Source organism: Balaenoptera acutorostrata, chromosome 16, assembly GCF_949987535.1.
Source record: "Balaenoptera acutorostrata chromosome 16, mBalAcu1.1, whole genome shotgun sequence".
Taxonomy (NCBI): Eukaryota; Metazoa; Chordata; class Mammalia; order Artiodactyla; family Balaenopteridae; genus Balaenoptera; species Balaenoptera acutorostrata.
In genome coordinates, this window is record NC_080079.1 from 78,924,092 (window position 1) to 78,947,183 (window position 23,092).

A 23,092-nucleotide genomic window follows, 5' to 3' on the forward strand; every position below is an offset into this window, starting at 1 on the left:
GATCCCTGGTTGGGGAGCTAAGATCCCACATGCCGCATAGCGTGGCCAAAAAAAAAAAAAAAAAAAGATGTTAAAAAAAAATGGAAAGGAAACAAACAAACAAAAAGACTGATTAAAAAAAAAAGAAATGTACACCCTGAACGCTGTTCTCAATGCAAAATTATATCCTGGGGGAAGGAGCTAATGCTGTGAAAAGGGGGATGACACATTATGAATTGAAATACTCAGAAGTCACTGCAATCTTATTTATTCCCTCCACTTATTTCACAGAAAATAAGCCGAGCAACTCTCCCTATGGAAGCTTAAATTCAGTGATGATTAAATCACATGAACTAGAAAAGTAAATCAAATCCTTTTCCAGTCAGAGCAAAACCATCCTCAGTTAAAAGAAAAATCACCTACTAAATTAATAGTGAGATAAGTTAGGCCCAATGCAAAACCCTAAATTATTTGCAAGTATGACAACTTCTAAATATGAAATTAAGAGCTAATAAATTCCTAAGTGACATGGTTTTTCTCTAACTTAACTTTTGTTATTTACTTTTTAATTAACATGATTCCTTGTTAATTTCCTTTTTCTCAAAAAAAAAAGGTTACATTACAAACTCTTTTACTGTAGTTCTCAACATATGGAAAGTTTTAATCTACTGCAATAACAGTTTAAAGAAAATGTTTCACTTTTAAAAACTTATTTATTGTTCTGGTCTCTCAGACTCTCTTATTCCTTGAAATGTAATCACTGGTATTTGCTTTCTTTTTCTGTTTTTTCTCCCCATTGCTATAAAAACCTTGTAATGCATTAAAATCATTTTAATGTAACTTTTTAGTAAAAAAACACAAAAATTAAAACAGTGCCAAAAACAGATATAGAAGTAGAAGCTCCAGAATTTCATTTCTTTTCTCTTTTGAAGCATGTTTGAAAACAGTTTATGTAAAATGAGTTTTGAGGGATGAATTACTACCAGAATTCAGTATACTGTTTTTCACTTAACATAAAATTGAATAACAGTTAGTAAAGCAAATGAAATATGGCTTTCCCTATTAACTCTTTTGTCTTAATTATTAATGTGATTCTTTATTTGAGTATATAGCTTGTTACTAAAACTCTTCTTTCCCCTGTTTACTCCATGCAATTGGGTATAATTAATAAATAATGTGAGGAAATTACTCTTTAATGTTGTTTTAAAAAAAATTAAAAAGTTGAGTAACTAAAATGCATAAAATAAATAGCTTCTTTCACTCTTTAACCTAATACTACATAATCTAAGAATAGTTTCTCAGTGAGAGATAATGACTTCTTAATTTTTAAACAAATGTTCTTGAAATCTCTTTACATGTCAAATTTTAAAAATAAATAATATTTAAAAATAGAACATTCCATCCAAAAGCAACAGAATATACATTTTTTTTTAAATGAACATGGACCATTCTCCAGGATATATCACATGCTAGGCCATAAAATATTGTAAGTGTCAGTGAATTTAAGAAGATTGAAATAATATCAAGTGTCTTTTCTGACTATAATGTATGAGACCAGATCAACTACAAGAAAAAAACTTCAAAAAAACCCCTCACAAACATGTGAAGGATAAAGAATATGCTACTAAACAATCAGTGGGTCACTGAAGAAGTCAAAGAGGAAAGCAAACAATACTTAGAGACAAATGAAAACAAAAACACAATGATTCAAAATCTATGGGACACAGCAAAAGCAGTTCTAAGAGGGAAGTTTATAATAAACATTTGTACCTCAAGAAACAGGAAAAATCTCAAATAAATAGCTTAATCTTATACCTAAAGGAATTAGAAAAAGAAGAACAAACATAGAGAAATGGAAATAAAAACACAAATAAACAAATGGGACCTAATGAAACTTCAAAGCTTTTGCACAGCAAAGGAAACCATAAACAAGACCAAAAGACAACCCTCAGAATGGGAGAAAATATTTGCAAATGAAGCAATGGACAAAGGATTAATCTCCAAGATTTACAAGCAGTTCATGCAGCTCAATATCAAAAAAACAAACAACCCAATCCAAAAATGGGCAGAAGACCTAAATAGACATTTCTCCAAAGAAGATATACAGATTGCCAACAGACACATGAAACAATGCTCAACATCATTAGTCATTAGAGAAATGCAAACCAAAACTACAATAAGATATCATCTCACACCGGTCAGAATGGCCATCATCAAAAAATCTAGAAACAATAAATGCTGGAGAGGGTGTGGAGAAAAGGGAACACTCTTGCACTGTTGGTGGGAATGTAAATTGATACAGCCACTATGGAGAACAGTATGGAGGTTCCTTAAAAAACTACAAATAGAACTACCGTATGACCCAGCAATCCCACTACTGGGCATATACCCTGAGAAAACCATAATTCAAAAAGAGTCGTATACCAAAATGTTCATCGCAGCTCTATTTACAATAGCCAGGACACGGAAGCAACCTAAGTGTCCATCGACAGATGAATGGATAAAGAAGATGTGGCACATATATACAATGGAATATTACTCAGCCATAAGAAGGAACGAAATTGAGTTATTTGTAGTGAGGTGGATGGACCCAGAGTCTGTCATACAGAGTGAAGTAAGTCAGAAAGAGAAAAACAAATACTGTATGCTAACACATATATATGGAATCTAAAAAAAAAAAAAAAAAAAAATGGTCATGAAGAACCTAGGGGCAAGATGGGAATAAAGACACAGACCTACTAGAGAATGGACTTGAGGACATGGGGAGGGGGAAGGGTAAGCTGGGACAAAGTAAGAGAGTGGCATGGCCATATATACGCTACCAAACGTAAAATAGATAGCTAGTGGGAAGCAGCCGCATAGCACAGGGAGATCAGCTCAGTGCTTTGTGACCACCTAGCGGGGTGGGATAGGGAGGGTGGGAGGGAGGGAGACGCAAGAGGGAAGAGTTATGGGGGCATATGTACATGTATAATTGATTCACTTTGTTATAAAGCAGAAACCTACACACCATTGTAAAGCAATTATACTCCAAAACAGATGTTAAAAAAAAAAATCTACAGAGCTTTGCAAATGTCAGCTGGCCTAATTTCAGGATCAAATAAATGAAAAGACATCAAAAAAACAATAAATAAATAAATAAAATAAAATGACAGTTAAGGTAAATTTTTAAAATTCAGTCATGGCTTTTGCAGAGAGAGTATGAATCCTGGGGCCTTCAGAATACATCTCTTGTTATATGTGAACACTGGGGCAAAACCTTTCCTGTCTTTTGAAATTGTTACACAATTACATCGATTGTAACTTTAAAATATTTTTTGGTTCTGAATACAAACCTCCTCTTTGGGAGTTTTAAGGGCGTAAGAGCCCCAGTCAATCTTGCTGAAGGGCCTCAGAGGCTGGCTTCAGGGGGAGAAAAATTATAGGCTTGTGGAGTTTTTTTGGCTGTACAATTTCTTTAATATTTAATAGGTTTCCAGGAAATTCACTTCCAATAGTAATATGGTAAATCAAATTATTCACCAGTTCTCTCACTGAAAACAACTAAAACTGGTAAATAAGTATTTCTAAATGTTGTTAAAAGCATCAACAAACAAACTTGTTTAGATAAGAAATCATCATTCCTCACTGTAGGTAAAGGCTAGATCCCAGAAGGCCAAAGTCATTGCACTGAATTTGCCAATCTGACAGTGGGAGTTTCTTGTCTCACTGGAGGCAAGTGCCACTAGAGACAAATCCCAGTGCTTGTACATGATGGAGAGTGTGTCAGGAGACCCTTGTCTGCCCACCTGTTAATCTGAGAGCTACACCTTTAGGGTAAAAAGAGAGCCTAAGTAAATCTTCCCCACTCACCTTCTCCAGGCAACTAAAGAGAAAGTTACTTTGGCATCGGACAGGCCACAGAAATAAAATCCAACCAGTGAGCCCTTATGTGACTTCATATCACCTAGATCATCCATGGCCTTAGATATCTGTCAGAAACAAATGTAAATCCTGTCTGGAAGAATACAGATAATTCATCTTTGGTCTTAAAGATATCCTAGGGACTTCCCTGGTGGTCAGCGGTAAAGAATCCACCTTAGAATGCAGGGGACGCGGGTTCGATCCCTGGTCAGGGAACTAAGATCCCACATGCCGCTGGGCAGCTAAGCCTGCGCACCTCAACTAGAGACCCTGCGTGAGGCAAACCACAGAGCCCACGTGCTCTGGAAACTTCACACCACAACAACAGAGCCCACATGCCTTGGAGCCCACGCGCCACAACTAGAGAAGAGAAAACCTGCATGCCACAACTAGAAAGAAGCCCGTGCGCTGCAACGAAATATCCCGCATGCCTCAACAAAGATCCTGTGTGCCTCAACTAAGACCCAATGCAGCCAAAAATAAATTAAATAAATAAATAAATAATAAATAAATCTTTTTTTTTAAAAAGATATCTTATAATTAATTGTTCAAAGAGGTTGGTCAGTGTAAATGCCTATTAGGCCAGTTGGGTTTACCAGCTGGAAAATCCCGAAGTTAGGATTCTACTCTCCCACAGAGACTGAGAAATAGAGGTTCCATCCTTCCTAATTATTATATTCCAAAGAAATGGCTTTCACGTCCTAGAGTAAGACACTCTTGAGTTGCAGGAGATACAACTCAAAGAGACAAAGGAAGGATTCATAATTGTAAGCCCTTTTTAGAAAATGTTCTAAGAAATGGTGAATAAGCTATAAATTCAAGGACAGTATGACATATTTTACTGTGAACAAATATGAGTTTAAAAAATTGAGTCTCTGACTTATTAAAATCCTGCCCACAATAAAAACTACATCTCAAGGGTATTACTAATATTTTTATAAAAACAACATCTCTCACTTATTCATGACCAGAATTACTTGCTTTTTAGCCTCTGTTTGACTAACCTATGTGTTTCTGCTTGTGTGAATGGATTTGACCTGCCTGCATATCTCACTTGTAATAATCCTGCTGCAGGTGACAGGGTGACAGAGTGGAGAATTCACACATTTATCATTCCGTGTGCTTCCCCTGACACTTGCAATGACTCCTGACAATTCCAATGCTAGAAAACAATTACAGTGAGAAACTATGTGGGGAAAATGACTTAGGTGCAATTCCAAGGAGACAGAGCAACTTGAGATGATGCATTGAAAGAAGATCAGAGCAAAGCAGTGCAGTTAAGGGAGAAGCTTTGTGGAAGTGATCCCCGTTACAAGCACACAGGACTTGTTAGAAACCACAGTTTAAGCAACACACAGAAGACTGGTTTGGAATAATAAAATTTCTTATATCTTTGAAAATACTGTAAAGAATTACAAATATCACAGAGGGTGAGAAGGCCTCTCTGAAATAATTAGGCGATCATTGCTACATTAATACAACCAACACAGTTCTCTTTTAGAGATGAGCTGGTTTACTAAGAAGCAATAGGACTGACTCTTCATATTACTATGCATGGATAAACACTATACCTCCATAAGCCTTAATCTTATCATCAACAATATGGTGATAAATATTTTTAAAATCTAATGAAATAGCAGAGTAGAGGAGTTTGCAAGTCATACAACTCCCAAGCAAAAGAGCTTTCTCTTGAGTTCTTGACTTTTATAATGCAAATGAAGTTAAATGACAAAGTTGTACTTTTATTTTTGGAAGCAGCTCTGTAATGCACAGATTACACTCTGCTCTGTTATACACACACACACACAGACATACACATATTCACATGTATATATCATGTATTCATGGATTTTATATTTGTAGAAATCTTTACACTTTTAATTACAGGCATCCATCAACAGCTCTGAAGGAAAATTTACGATTCTGAAAAAAATGTAATAGCCTTCTAGCTAATGAAATTTATGAAAATCAGAGATTCAAAACACCAAAGACACTCTAAGCAAGAATCAGCAGAAACAACAGAAGATACCAAAGCACTTCACTTATTGGAATTTTGAGATACTGTTTGTTTTAATGACATAATTGAAGTTATAAACTTACTAAATGGATGTGTATATAATCAGATGAGAAGGAGATGATAGGGAAAAGGAAATATTTTACAGAAAATGACTAAGAATTTTCCAATTGATTTAAAAAGGGGAAAAAAACAAAACAAAAAAAGGGAAAGAAACAAACAAATAAAATCCAAAACAAGACAAGTATAAAGAAATCTGCATGTAGAAACATCTTGGGTGAAATAACAGAACACCAAAGACAATCTATAGATTTTGAGAGAAGTCTTAGAAACCATTAAAAATATTTTAAAAGGCATTTAATCCTGAAGAGAGACTAAGTATAATATAAATATAAAAAATATATAGTGAACCTGTATAACTTTATTGAAACATACTGACAAAGACTCTCTCCTTGAACAAATTATAGCCATTCTTTTAACAAGAATGAACTTACACGGACACATCATAATCACTCAAAGTCTATAGTGTCCCTTAAGGTTCCTCTTGATGCTTTACCTTTTATGGATTTGGACAAAAGTATAATGACATATATCCATCATTATAATAACAGAGAGAGTATTGCCAGACCTAAAAATCCTCTGTGTTCTGTCTATTAATCTCCTTCTGCCCCCTGCAAGCACTGATCTTCTTATTATCTTCATAGTTCTGCCATTTCCAGAATGTCATATAGTTGGAATCATACAGTATGTAGCCTTTTCAGACTGGTTTCTTTCACTTTTTAATATGCACTGGAGATTCCGCCATGTCTTCTCATGGCTTGATAGCTCATCTCTTTTTAGTGCTGAAAGATATTGTCTGACATTGTCTGAGTGTTCCACAGTTTATTTATCCATTCACCTTCTTGAAGGACATCTGATTGATTCCAAGTTTTATAAATTATGAATAAAGCTGCTATAAACATCCATTTGTAGACTTTATGAGGGCATAAGTTTTCAACTCCTTTCGGTAAATACCAAGGAGTGTGATTGCTATGTCATATGGTAAGGAAATATTTTGTAAGAAACTTCCAAACTGTCTTCCAATGTGGCTGTACCATTTTGCATCCCCACCAGCAATGTGTGAGAGTTCCTGTTGCTCTGCATCCTTGTCAGCATTTGTTGTTGTCAGTGTTGCAGATTTTGGCCATTCTAATAGGTATCTAGTGGTATCCTATTGTTGTTTTAATTTGCATTTCCCTGATATGAAGCATCTTTTCATATCCTTATTTGCCATTATATATCTACTTTGGTGATATGTCTGTTAGGATCTCTGGCTTATTTTTTAATTGAGTTGTTTTCTTATTGTGAGTTTTCAGACTTCTTTGTATATTTTGAATGACAATCCAAATGGTTCTTTACCAGATGTATCTGTCACAAATATTTTCTCCCATTCTGTGGCTTATCTTCTCATTCTCTTGATGCTGTCTTTCAGCAAAGCAGACATTTTAAATTTAATGAAGTCCAGCTTATCAGTTTTTTCCTTCATGAATTATGCCTTTGTTGTTATACCTAAAGTTCATTACCACACCCAAAGTCATCTAGGTTTTCTCCTATGTTATAATTTAGAAGTTTTATAATGTTGCATTTTTACATTTAGGTCTGTGATCCATTTTAAGTTAGTTTTTGTGAAAGATAAAGTGTCCGGATTCATTATTTTGCATGATTATTTTACACCATTTGTTGAAAAGACTATCTTTTCACCATTGTACTGCCTTTGCTCCTTTGTCAAAGATCAATTGACTATATTTATGGGGGTCTATTTCTGGGCTCTCTAGTCTATTCTTTTGACCTATTTGTCTGTTCTTTTGCCAATACCACACTATCTTGATTACTGTAGCTTTATAGTAAGCCTTGAAGTCAGGGAGTGTCAGTCCTCCAATTTTGTTCTTTTCCTTCAATATCGTATTGGCTATTTTGAGTCTTTTCTAGAATCTTTCTTTATCAAAGGAAGTAGTCTTAGGGTTTTATAGAGAGCTAACTCTTATGGAAGAGAAGAACTCAAGGATAACTAAACCTTTCGCGGTTTTGTTTTCTGCAGTCTTACTATTTGTTTACTTACTATTTGTACTATTTGAAACTATTTGTTACTATTTGTTTTCTGCAGCCTTATTATTTGACTCTGGTCAAATAATAGCAGAAAAATTCTAGCATCTTTAATATGCAGTTCCTGGATATGAAGAGCATTATATTGATAATGATTAAATAAATACTTATTCATAGTACAATTTGTCTACAAACTTGAAAAGCTCCCTTTTTGTGGGGTTACCAAATATAAGTTTGATGCCTGTAGCATTTTTATATGTTCTATTTATCATGTGATAGTTTCAAATGAGCAAATACTAGTATTCAATTACTGGCAAATTAGAATTAATATTATCCTGATTCTTTGATTGTTAGCTATATTAACTTTGGAAATTGCAGAAGTGTGCTATACTACCTATTTTATGTATGACAAGGATGCCTTAGGAGTATTTAGCACAAAATTTTGCATAGCAGAGGTTAATACCTTGGTACCTGAGATGGAGACAACAGGGTAGATATGCTTGATAGTATTTAATGCCCAGATTTGATAATTCCTGTGTTCCTTTCTCTTTCTAGTGGTAACTCCACTGGCCTGAAGACCATACAAAAGTTTGATCTAAGGTAAAGGCCCTCCTCAAGAAATGCCACCATCTCCCTTCATTTCATCCAGACCAATAACCAAAGTCAGATCTCAGCATGATCCAATAGCAGAAGTACTATTCCTGTTATAAAAGAAAAAAGTATTCACCAAAATAACTGCAGGATTTAGCTGATAAGTAGGGAACTGAGATCCTAGGAATAAATCTGGTGTGTGCTGGTTCAGGGTTAGAGATGAAAAATAACACTTGATAAGGGTTATTTATTGAAATGGGGTGGTCTTTCATGACACAGAAATTAACTCCTAAACAAGGAAATCTGGAGTTGTTAGTGACACACTGCTAGAATGGCTTCTTAAAGCTTGGGAAGAAGATCGTCTACAGTAAGTGAGAGGGCATTTCTGGAAGTGCCATAGCAGAGTACTGAGGAAGAGGTGGAAATGCTCACAGATTGAGGCATGTGAGAATAGATTGATTATGTGAGATCAGAGAACCGACCCTGTGGTTACTTATTTTCCCCAGAGGCCCATAAAGCATTAAGGAACACCTTAGTGGGAGGGCACAGTCATATCGAGAATCTCCGAGACAGCTACACTCGATAGGCTGGGGCTGCTGATAGGGGATTTTTTGATGAAATTGGGCTTCCAAAGGTCAATGGGAATGAGAGAATTCCAGAATAGCGGCAAATAACAGAAGAAGAGTAGGTACGTTTACTGTACTCAGAAACAAGACCAGGATGGAAACCAAGGGCTCCTGAGGTACAGGCTTACTACACCTCTTTGGATTTTGGAGCATTACATGTAACGCTTAGGAATACTGCTTTAGTAAGCTTTGGCCAAAGGATGCTCTTCAGCAGGTTCAGCTTAAAAGAAAACCATCCCTGCCACTAGGACTGTGTGAATAGGCAGATTCCATGGCGCTAGAGCTATCAGGGATAGGTAAGGATGCTGTGTGGACTCTCTAGTAAGCCTCTGTAGGAGAGCCACAGTGTGGACCTAGGGGTCTGAATCAAGGCCATGTCATCTACAGCACAGCTCCTTAAGAAGCAACTCCAAGCTTTGGTGGCATCAAACACAGCAATTTCTGAACATGGACCTTTAAATGATTACGCAACTAGAACTGCTCATCTTGAGCATGGTAGAATCAGATCCACAAATTTGCGACTTTGGGTAGGCACAGCAACAATCCATCATATGATGGAAATAGTAGATTTGGAATTGGTTCCAATAGGTTTTAAAGGCACTAATGAGAACAAACAGGCAGCCGTTGCCCCTCTGTCACCTATCCCATTGCACAGACATCTCTTCCCTAGGTCACATCTAAGTCCTTTCGCAGGATTACAACCAGATGATGATGAAGGAGTAAACCTAGTTTGCAGAAAGATAAACTCTATAGATTGATGTGAGCAGAACATGGTTGTTACTATAAAATAGCCCAACTCAGAGGTGTCCCTTAGAGAAGGAAGTAAAGGGAAATGCCCCTATAGTGGGCAGAGATTTGAAATGGACACGTGGTCTTTACATGGTGTAAAGGGAGAAATGGCTTGAGGAAAAGAAATAAATATACTGACTCTTGGGCAAGGGCAAATTTCTTTGGCTCAATTGACCAGGGTCTCAAAGAGCAAGACTGTAAGATTGGAGACAAAGAAGATTGGGGGGAGAGACATGTACGTAGGAGCCATGGGAGTGGGCACAAAGTGTGCGGATCTTCATGCTCCCCATCGATGTCCACCAGAAAGTGTCCTCCACAGTGGAGCCACTGAACAACCACGTGGATAGAATGACTTGAGCATGGAAGGTCATCCAGGCCCTATCTTCAGCCAGCTCCATGCTTGGGTATTGTGCCCATAAATGGTGTAACTATAGGGGCAGAGTTGGAGTCCATGGATGGCAAGCAGGCTAAGGAACATTAAGTGCTGAGAGCTGGAAAAGAAACTTAGAATGGCTGGTAGAACATGGAGATCATGGCTATCAATTACATTTTTAGAATCTACTATCCTTCTTATTACAAGCCATTTTTCAGGAACTATAAGCAGCCATTAATAGGAAGACTTTTGGAGAGAAAGTGAGTGGACTTAGCATGGGTCATGAATGGATCGGAGCAGTACAAAGTGTGGGCTGTAGCAAATGCTATAGGTGCTTGGCCTCTGGCCCCTCAGCACACATCTTCAAAGCTGAAGGCTTGACTGAAAACAGCTTCATGCAACTCTGACTGAAGACATTTTTTTCTGGCTTTCAGGAACAAGCTGCGCTTGAGCACAGGGTAAACTGTAAGTGCCAGAGATTTAATTCTGGAGATGGGTCTCAACTTAAGAAAGATGGTGAGCTGGTAGATTAAAACTCCAGTTTCTTCATCACTCAGTAAGGATCACTCCAAGGCATGAGGTTTCTCTTTCCCAGAATTCTCAGTGCTACTGAGCTCCAGTTGCTCAGAGTAGTACCTGGTACTGCCCTTCCCTTCCTGGGATCACTCACCAAATAAACCATTGTAATCAGTTCTTCATCTCAGCATCTTCTTGGAGAATTTACCCAAGGTACACACTTAGGAACAACATATCCTTTATAATTTGAAAAAAAACCCCTCCATTTTAGATTGTATGCAAATTATGCTGTTTCACATCTGGGTAATTTACCTACGTTATGATTTTCCCGCCTAGATCCTTATTTTCAACTACTCCCCCATCAAAGACATCAAAATATAGAAGACTTGAAATTCAAAGTGACAGTGCAAGAATTACCAAAATCACTATAGTGTGTCAAACCTGCTGCATGAGGAATAAAAATCATAAATATTTACATGAACTTTTCCTCAATTTTTCCTCTTTTAAGGAATGACCTTTACGTTCAAAAGTATTCTAGAGCTTATCAAGTGCCACAAAATGTTTCCCTACTCTATAGCTATGTTCAATTATAAGGTAATGTAATTGGGTTTTATGCATGTATATGGGAATGGCTGCTTGAATGTATGTATACTTATCTGAAAGCTAAAAAACAAAATGTATGTTAAATTACAAAAAGTGTTCATAAGAGTTAAAATTTTCGGATCCAGTCTTCCAAACAGCATTTTCACCTCGTGAAAACTATTTTTTTAACAGAACTTCTTTTGTATTCATACATGAGTGGCTCTTCAACTCAGTACTTTTTAATGTGCATTTGCCCTATATAAAACGAGCAGTTTATTTTATGTAGCAGTAATTAAAATGTTGAACACATTTGAGAAACTCCTGTTTTTTCATGATTTTATGCAAAATTGGGGTTGCAATTAGTTTCAGGATTGTAAAGATAAGTGCCACAGTCCATTAAAACTTATGAAACCCTATCATCGTGACGAAAACCAAGTCACCAGGGACCGGAAATGAAGTGCTGATAAATTACACACAAAACATTTGAGAAAAGTTATGAGCTATTAATTTTACATCATATTTTACTAAGCAAATAGAATTATTAATAGTGAAGATAAAAATCATTGATCTTTTCAGCTTATGTTGGATTTTGTTAACGAAATCAGACAACTTCTCTGAAAAAGCAAAAACTTTGAAATATGTCTACCAAGTAGTTCTTACACGCTCAAAATCAGAATCATTTTCTGCTAACCACAGGAAGATAATTTGTCTTTTGAAAGAAAACATCATCATGATGGTTTTAACAGTTTAACATTTTAATAGAATAATAGTTTAAGAAAACAGCATCTTATAACTCTATAGTTAAGAAATAACTAGGACTATATCTGGCTCTTAAAATCAAATAGAAAACTGGGGCTTTTAAAACACTAGAATTATTTAATTAACTTTGCAAGAGAAATGATGCACTTTATTCTTTTGGGGTAACACTTGCTAACAATAGCATATTAATTAAAAATGAATTTCCTTTGGCAGTACAAGTGTTATCAAAACTTGATTCCCTGTTAGTTCACCATGATTAAAACTTTTTCTTTTTATCTTGCCAACAAGACAGTATTAAGTAAATAATTGATCCACACACACATACTTACATCCTTATTCCCCATTCCTTAGTACAATTACATTTGAGTTTAATTAAGATGGAAAACACTTTTTTACATCAAATGAAAAAGTTATATGCAGATTACATAAAATATAATCCATCACTTATTCTTTCAACTGTTTATCAGTACTCAGAAATAAAGCAGCAGGTAAGCTTTATAACTAACAGTAGTAAGGAGTCTAGCCTGTAAATTGCTTTGTGTTTGATTACCTGATTTTTTAAAAAAAATATTATTTTCTTCTATAATCTATCATATTAGGCAGGGTTTTATCTTTTATCATTTTTTCTGGTAGTAAAAGTACAACTACATACATGGTGTCAGGTATGCCAGCAGAGCCATGATTTCATAATTCAGATAACATCGTCTATTTTGGTCACTACTCTAGTCCCAGCAGCCAGATCTGTGTTCGGCACATTAGGAGATGAAAAATATTTGAAGAATGAATGAACAAATGAACAAACATGGTGGATATATATGTATGTATGTATTTTTTCAAGTGTTTTCCTGCAAATATTTAGTTTACTTATATGATAATAATAAAGAGAGGGCTACAAGTTTATTCTGTGAAGTTAAGCCATCATTTTGAATTTATCTGTTCACTCCAAAATAGTTGAGTGATTGCTATGACCAATTTTTCTTTAAGCAACCAAATCTAGTTATGACATAACTCCTAATTATGTGAATGATTGGTCTCTAAATTATTTCAATGACCCAAGCTGGAAGTAAAATCTTCAAAACTCAGTTTACATGCTTCAAAATGTATGTGTATATTTTGTTCAAAGTTCAAAAGGTGGCAATAACAATATGACCCTATGGAACATTCAGTGAGTTGAGATACCTCCAGTATTTTAAAAAATTATATTGGATTTGACCTTATTGAACAGATTAGGGTCCTTTGTACTAGTTATCGATCATACATAACCTCACAGATTCCCTGTTGGGTATGTAGCTCTACTCACACAGCTTCGGGGAGATCAAAAGCAATGGCTAGTCTTAGGGATTATTTAGAGGTATGTGCATTTTAAATATTTTAAACTATATATAACTTGAAAAAAATGAATAATAAAAAGAGAAATCCAGGTTCACCTATATAAGAATTTCGTAATAAGAAGTTTTAATTTCTTCTCTCTGTAGGGGAAGAGTTCAAGTTTTGAAGTGATTGATTGTTATTGCCATTATATTTTGTATCACTGGCTATATTTACTCATGGTACCAAAATGAAGGACAGTAAACAAACAAAATTAAGATTAAAATGACATCTTGATTTCTGATGTCAAGTTCGAACACATGTTATAAACCAAATCATGTTAACCTATAGATGATATTTTCATACAAGTTTAAAGTTATCCTAAATTAGTGACACCTAAGAATGTTGTTTTTTTCCAATTACAAATGGGTTCTCCTTCAAGTTGAACTCATAAGCTTGGTTTTCTGATTCTTTTATTTCTTTATTAGAGATGATGACTGAAAAATGCTACAAAAATTTCAAACAAAAATGCCAGGTATTTCTTTGAAAATCAGATAATTGTATGTATTTTTAGGTGATAATTTACATACAATAAAATGTACCCATTTTCAGTGTATACACAAATATATACATTCATGTAACCACCATAAAAAAAAAAAAGATACAGAATATTTCCATCACTTCAAAAAGTTTTTTCTGGCCCCCTTGAAGTCAATTCCCCTAACTTCCTAGGTATAGGCAACCAAAAATTTGCTTTCTGCCTTTATAACTTTTGCCTCCTCTAGAATTTCATACAAAGTATCTATGGTAGGTTCTATTTTATGTCTGAAATCTTTCACTCAGCATAATTTTTTTCAAGATTCATGTTGTTGTTGGTATAAGTAGTTTATTCATTTTCATTGCTGAATAATACTGCAACACCATAATTTACTTTATCCATTTGTCTTCCAATGGAAGTCTGAATTGTTTCTAATTTTTGTTACTATGAATAAAACTGCTATGAACAATTGCATTTACATCTTGATGCATACATATGGAGTAAATACCTATAAGTAGAATTACTAGGACATAGGGTAAGTGTATGTATACGTTTAAATTAATTAATTTTTTTCCAAAGGGATTATATTATTTTACATTCCCATCTTCAAACTATGAGGTATTCATAATTTGTTTCTTTTTTTTCAAGTTTTCTAATTAGATATTTTATTTTCATTAGTAACAAAAATGTGTGTGCATATTATTTCCTTCATATATTTCTAATGGAATTATTTTAAAACTTTCACATAAATGTAACATTAAATTTCATTTTCAGATTTCAAAGATGTATTTACACAAAATAGGACTACTAATTCTCTCCCAAAGTTTGAGAACTATCTTGAATCAGAACCCTCCTACACTGTTGATGGGTATGTAAATTGGTACAGCCACTATGGAGAACAGTATGGAGGTTCTTAAAAAACTAAAAATAGAGCTACCATATTATCCAGCAATCCCACTCCTGGGCATATATCCAGAGAAAAACATGGTTCAAAAGGATACATGCATCCCAATTGTCATTGCAGCACTGTTTACAATAGCCAAGACATGGAAGCAACCTAAATGTCCATCGACAGATGAATGGATAAAGAAGATGTGGTGTGTGTATATATATATAAAATGGAATACTCAGCCATAAAAAAGAATGAAATAATGTCATCTGTAGCAACATGGATGGATCTAGAGATTGTCATACTAAGTGAAGTAAGTCAGACAGAGAAAAGACAAATATTATATGGATCAACTACTCTCAACTATCTTAAGCTATCCTGTAGTTGTTCTGCTAAAAGTGAAGTCATTCAATGTGTCCATACACTTTCCCAATTTTTACCAAATGTAATAGAACATAAATACTCAAAAATAATTGATGAATGAATACATATAACATACAAGATTGAAAGGATTCCAACAAACTTTGGTTCAAAATCTACCTACACAATATATGAGGTATGAGAACCTGGATAAAAGAATTCTAAAAGTTTGAGATACTAACACACTGCATTCCAGAAGAGTTTCTGTGAGTACCACATGAGTTATAGTGCAGGCATGAGGAAAACCTTACCTATTTTTTAAAAATTTTTCATTAGTTTTTTACAAAATATTTAAAGTTTTAATTTTGGGGAGGATGAGCAGTTAATAGTTTTGTTAAACGATGTCTGTTTTACTTCCAGTAGAATCCTTTTTTTTTAATTGTCTTTTTTTTATTGAAAGTTTAATCAATTCACTGTTTTTTTCTTTGGCTGCACCGCATGGCTTGCAGGATCTCAGTTCCCTGCCCAGGGATCAAACCCAGGCCATGGCAGTGCAAGCCTGGAATCCTAACCACTAGGCCACCAGGGCACTTCCCTTGAGTAGAATTCTAAGAGACTCCAGAATGGAAAGCTAAGAAATACTGCTTCTCTGACTGGGCATCCTCATTCTGCATTTGAAGAAATAGACACCCTGCATCGGCAAAAACAGTTACCTTGGAATTACAGGAAAGAATCTATGAATGTCGGCAAGCATAACTTGATGCTTATTTGTGGTATGAAATTCGTACAAGAAGTTTTAGCGAGACAAGGAAATACCTAATACACATTATTTTGATGCTCTCTCCTCTTTAGTATCTGATGGCCTGTGAATTGCATTAGAGCCCAGATAAATTTAGAACTAGATAAATATTTGATCTTAAAGCCCACAGTGCTCAGCCATAATTTACTTCTTTGAAGTCTTTTAATAATCCTTCCTCCATGTAGGAGCACCTTAACCACATATGTGTGTGTGATTGTGTGTGTGTGTGTGTGTGTGTGTGCACGTGCAATTCAGGAAGACCCTCATTCTGCTATGAGTATAATCCTGCCTCCCCCACTCTCATGAATCCCTTCACAGTCCTCATTTTCTATTGTAGGGTTAAACTTCATCTCTTACAAGCTCTCACAATGTAACCCTATCAGGTAATCCTGTAGGAAACAAACTAATATTGGTAGATTTTCCAAATTTCAAGCTTATTTAGAAATATATATTTATTTTTAAATTTCATTTTTATAACTTTTTGTCCATTATTAGGTCAAGATGAATATTTGCATATTCTTCCTGTAGTTTTCCAGGTCTTGGTTTCTGAACTTGGGAACAATTGCTCAAAAAAAACACAGTGACAGTGATACTCTGTCCTAAAGTGATAATTCAAAGGCAACTTTGCATTTTCAAAGTGACAGATTTTGCAGCCTCTACCATAGTTATTATGTTTTAACAATTCTGAGGCTAAGTGTCAATCAAGTCCCCTCATTTCTCCAAAGGTCTGGCAAGAAGAATGACTTCAATAAGCAAAGAGTCTAGGAATAAGATCTCATCCCCGAATGAAACCACTGGAAAATCAACTTCTTTTCCTCATCCCACATCAGTGGGAAAAGTGAGGCTCAGAAAGTTTAAATTATTTACCAAAGGTCACAAGAGTGGTGGAGATGGGATTCAAAACCAGGTCACTCTTACTCCAGGGCCATACTGCCTTATAAAGGTTGCTAAATGTAACTTCCCCTTAGCAACTTAAACTGTGTGCAGCAAAAAGTTCTACAGTCTCTGTGTGCCAGTGGAACTATAGGTTTTTCATGTCTTCCAGATAAAGTCAACTCAGTCCAATCACGTGCAATTCAATTTTCATTTATTTATCTCTTATCGGTTTCAGGTGCTAAGTGTTGGTTATTTACAGATGAGCTAGAGAAAAAGAAGTGTTTTGGACTGAGAGTAGAGGGATTATTTTATTCTTTCCCCTGGCTCAGACAGCATATCTCTTGCACATGACAGTTTTCCTGTAACCTGGTATAGCACTTTGAAATTTAGTAAAGCAGAAGTGACAGCCCTATGACTCACAAACTCCACTGAGATTGCTCTGGTATGACAAACTTGTCTCAGCTGTCTGTATATAAATTAGGAATTCCTAAAGCTTTCAATATGAAAGTTGCTATGAACTGCTCAAACAGAACCATCGAAACGCTAATTAGGAAGCATTCTTTTTCCAAGCTTTAAATGACTTTTGGAGAAAGTAAACCCATTTACTCTATTAAAGTTTTTACTGGGAAGGTTTGTCTGTTCTCCTTGTGAGAGGAGAATGGGCATTTTTGTAAACAACTGTAGGACATGACATATATATTTTAGAAGTCACTTTAAATCTTAGGATCTGACAGATAAAATTTTATACTGCATATATATTTATTTATTGTCATATAGTTGACTTAAAATATTACATTTTTATGGAAAACCATAAATACAAATAGACAATGCAGAATTTAAAGATTTTGGATGCTAGGAGATAAAGGGGAGGGAAGAAACCTATCAAATAATTATTTCAATTATTATCTTCCTTGTGGTAGTCTCAACCTCCCCCAAGATAGAAAATACTTATCCTTTTGGGAAAAGAAATAAATTTAATCTTCCTAAGGGCACACTCAGTTGTTACTATGCTTTTCATTCTTGGTTTCTTTTTTCCCCCCACTATGGAATGTTTCTTTTTATTTTGTGAACTGAGGTGTGAGTGAGTAAGCATGTGTGCACGCGTGCATGCATGCATAGCAAGGAGCAGCTTCTAAAGAATCTCAGGGAGAATTTTTTTTAAAATTATGGCTTGTTCCCAGGGAGTCAAGCAATTACCCAATTTTGAGTGTAGCAGCAGCATGGCCGTCTTCTCTCCAACCTGCATCTCCTACTCTAGTCATGACCTTGTATGGCATAAGTAAACAATTGCAAAAGCTGAAGGCATAGGAGTCATTTAAAATTTTTGATCATAAATTCTCCAAACTCCTTCTCAGTCTAGTTGACCAGCTAAAGGTCCACTTAGTCTTAATAATAATAATGTCTCCAAGTATCAAATATTTTCATTCCCATTGATATTATATGATATACAATCTGCACATCATTTGTACCATATATTTTTATCATATTGCACATATTTCATATATAAAAATATGTGCAATATGATATATATAAAAATACCTATTTAATACATATAATATTATATATAAGGCATTTTCCTGTTGCTATCTGGATCCTTGCTATATTAGTATATGAAACAAAAAGGAAAGAAGGAAAAATAATTTGCATAATAAGTATCTTATAATTTAACGCGTTCACTATTATAAACTGCTATGTATACAAAGGTATGTAGCTAATGCTATTTTTTTCTACACACATGCATAAACACAAACACAACATTACAGCCTTATCATATGCCCTAGAAAATGATGACAAGGGTTGTTTTTCTGTGACATGGAGAGAGAAATTTAAAGAAAATAGTATTAAGAAAAAATCAATTTTATATACATAATATATTTATCTACTTAAGAACAATTTGTTTCTTGTTAAATATACTGAATCAAATGCTCTATTTAATTTAAACACATAATACAAAAGATAACTCAATTGTAATAGTGGAAGCAATGAGATATTTGGAAGCAAGTTTAAGATGTTTCTGTTTAGATCTAAATTTATAAAACTAAACCCTTTTTTGGGATGAGTTGGAGTCTCTTTATACAGAGATAAGTAATTTGACCATCTCTGGGTTTATGTGTTTTCGTTTTGCTCCCTTGGTTGGTGTTTTCTTTTGTTATTTTGTTTTAACCTTACATATGGTTGAAAATTTGGAATCTGGACTTTCTAAGTATATGCTTCTGCTTATGCCAACTTGAGATCTGAAAATATTCCAAAGTAAAATACGTCTGTAAAGAATTTTGAATTTGGGACTTCCCTGGTGGCACAGTGGTTAAGAATCCACCTGCCAATGCAGGGGACACAGGTTTGATCCCTGGTCCGGGAAGATCCCACATGCCATGGAGCAACTGGACCCGTGTGCCACAACTACTGAGCCTGTGCTCTAGAGCCCGCGCGCCTAGAGCCAGTGCTCCATAACAGGAGAAGCCACCACAGTGAGAGGCCTGCACTCCACAATGAAGAGTAGCCCCCACTCAGAGTAGCCCACTCGCCACAACTAGAGAAAGTCCCTGCGCAGAAACGAAGACCTAACGCAGCCAAAAATTAATAAACAAATTAATTAATTGATTAATTAAATAAAAAGAATTTTAAATTTAATGATTCTCTCTGGGTGGTGTTTAATTCATCCTTAAGTAAATAAAATATAAATAAATAAATATAAAATATAAAATAAAAATAATAAGGATATATTATACAGAAAATAACCTGCATCTGAGATTACTTTTAGTAATTATTATATAGAACTAAATTGTTTTTCACTATAAAATATCATTTGAAATAGACATTATTATACTTATATAATATAATATAATATATACTTGTTATAAATTTATATTTATTATGTTATATAATAAATATGTTATTTTTATTATATTTCACTAATTACCATTGGCATACATGATAAAGAGGAAAAGTTTTCTTTCTTTGAATTTTATTTTATTTATTTTTTTATACAGCAGGTTCTTATTAGTCATCGATTTTATACACATCAGTGTATACATGTCAATCCCAATCACCCAATTCATCACACCACCACCCCCACCCACCGCGGCTTTCCCCCCTTGGTGTCCATACGTTTGTTCTCTACATCTGTGTCTCAATTTCTGCCCTGCAAACTGGTTCTTCTGTACCATTTTTCTAGGTTCCACATATATGCATTAATACACGATATTTGTTTTTCTCTTTCTGACTTACTTCACTCTGTATGACAGTCTCTAGATCCATCCACGTCTCAACAGTGACCCAATTTCGTTCCTTTTTATGGCTGAGTAATATTCCATTGTATATATGTACAACATCTTCTTTATCCATTCCTCTGTCGATGGGCATTTAAATTGCTTCCATGACCTGGCTATTGTAAATAGTGCTGCATTGAACATTGGGGTGCATGTGTCTTTTTGAATTATGGTTTTCTCTGGGTATATGCCCAGTAGTAAGATTGCTGGATCATATGGTAATTCTATTTTTAGTTTTTTAAGGAAGCTCCATACTGTTCTCCATAGTGGCTGTATCAATTTACATTCCCACCAACAGTGCAAGAGGGTTCCCTTTTTTCCATACCCTCTCCAGCATTTATTGTTTGTAGATTTTCTGATGATGCCCATGCTAACTGGTGTGAGGTGATACCTCATTGTAGTTTTGATTTGCATTTCTCTAATAATTAGTGATGTTGAGCAGCTTTTCATGTGTTTCTTGGCCATCTGTAAGTCTTCTTAGAGAAGAAATGTCTATTTAGGTCTTCTGCCCATTTTTGGATTGGGTTGTTTGTTTTTTTAATATTGAGCTGCATGAGCTGTTTATATATTTTGGAGATTAATCCTTTGTCCATTGATTTGTTTGCAAATATTTTCTCCCATTCTGAGGGTTGTCTTTTTGTCTTGTTTATGGTTTCCTTTGCTGTGAAAAAGCTTTTAAGTTTCATTAGGTCCCATTTGTTTATTTTTGTTTTTATTTCCATTACTCTAGGAAGTGGATCAAAAAATATCTTGCTGTGATTTATGTCAAAGAGTGTTCTTCCTATGTTTTCCTCTAAGAGTTTTATAGTGTCCAGTCTTACATTTAAGTCTCTAATCCATTTTGAGTTTATTTTTGTTTATGGTGTTAGGGACTGTTCTAACTTCATTCTTCTACATGTAGCTGTCCAGTTTTCCCAGCACCACTTATTGAAGAGGCTGTCTTTTCTCCATTGTTTATCCTTGCCTCCTTTGTCATAGATTAGCTGACCATAGGTGTGTGGGTTTATCTCTGGGCTTTCTATCTTGTTCCATTGATCTATATGTCTGTTTTTGTGTCAGTAACATATTGTCTTGATTACTGTAGCTTTGTAGTATAGTCTGAAGTCAGGGAGTCTGATTCCTCCAGCTCTGCTTTTTACCCCTCAAGATTGCTTTGGCTATTTGGGGTCTTTTGTGTCTCCATACAAATTTTAAGGTTTTTTGTTCTAGTTCTGTAAAAGATGCCATTGGTAATTTGATAGGGATTGCATTGAATCTGTAGATTGCTTTGGGGAGTAGAGTCATTTTCACAATATTGATTCTTCCAATCCAAGAACATGGTATATCTCTCCTTCTGTTGGTATCATCTTTAATTTCGTTCATCAGTGTCTTATAGTTTTCTGCATACAGGTCTTTTGTCTCCCTAGGTAGGTTTATTCCTAGGTATTTTATTGTTTTTGTTGCAATGGTAAATGGGAGTGTTTCCTTAATTTCTCTTTCAGATTTTTCATCATTAGTATATAGGAATGCAAGAGATTTCTGTGCATTAATTTTGTATCCTGCAATTTTACCAAATTCATTGATTAGCTCTAGTAGTTTTCTGGTAGCATCTTTAGGATTCTCTATGTATAGTATCATGTCATCTGCAAACAGTTGACAGTTTTACTTCTTCTTTTCCAATTAGGATTCCTTTTATTTCTTTTTCTTCTCTGATTGCCGTGGCTAGGACTTCCAAAACTATGTTGAATAATAGTGGTCAGAGTGGACATCCTTGTCTCGTTCCTGATCTTAGAGGAAATGCTTTCAGTTTATCACCATTGAGAATGATGTTTGCTGTGGGTTTGTCGTATATGGCCTTTATTATGTTGAGGTAGGTTCCCTCTATGCCCACTTTCTGGAGAGTTTTTATCATAAATGGGTGTTGAATTTTGTCAAAAGCTTTTTCTGCATCTATTGAGATGACCATATGGTTTTTCGTCTTCAATTTGTTAATATGGTGTATCACATTGATTGATTTGCGTATATTGAAGAATCCTTGCATCCCTGGGATAAATCCCACTTGACCATGGTGTATGATCCTTTTAATGTGCTGTGGGATTCTGTTTGCGAGTATATTGTTGGGGATATTTGCATCTATGTTCATCAGTGATATTGGTCTGCAGTTTTCCTTTTTTGTGACATCTTTGTCTGGTTTTGGTATCAGGGGGATGGTGGCCTCACAGAATGAGTTTGGGAGTGTTCCTTCTGCAATTTTTTGGAAGAGTTTGAGAAGGATGGGTGTTAGCTCTTCTCTAAATGTTTGATAGAATTCACCTGTGAAGCCATCTGGTCCTGGACTTTTGTTTGTTGGAAGATTTTTAATCACAGTTTCAATTTCATTACTTGTGATTGGTCTGTTCATATTTTCTATTTCTTCATGGTTCAGTCTTGGAAGGTTATACCTTTCTAAGAATTTGTCCATTTCTTCCAGGTTGTCCATTTTATTGGCGTAGAGTTGCCTGTAGTAGTCTCTTAGGATACTTTGTATTTCTGTGGTGTCTGTTGCAACTTCTCCTTTTTCAATTTTAATTTTATTGATTTGAGTCCTCTCCCTCTTTTTCTTGATGACTCTGGTTAATGGTTTATCAATTTTGCTTATCTTCTCAAAGAACCAGCTTTTAGTTTTATTGATCTTTGCTATTGTTTTCTTTGTTTCTATTTCATTTATTTCTGCTCTGATTTTTATGATTTCTTTCCTTCTGCTAACTTTGGGTTTTCTTTGTTCTTTCTCTAGTTCCTTTAGGTGTAACATTAGATTGTTTACATGAGATTTTTCTTGTTTTTGAGGTAGGACTGTATAGCTATAAACTTCCCTCTTAGA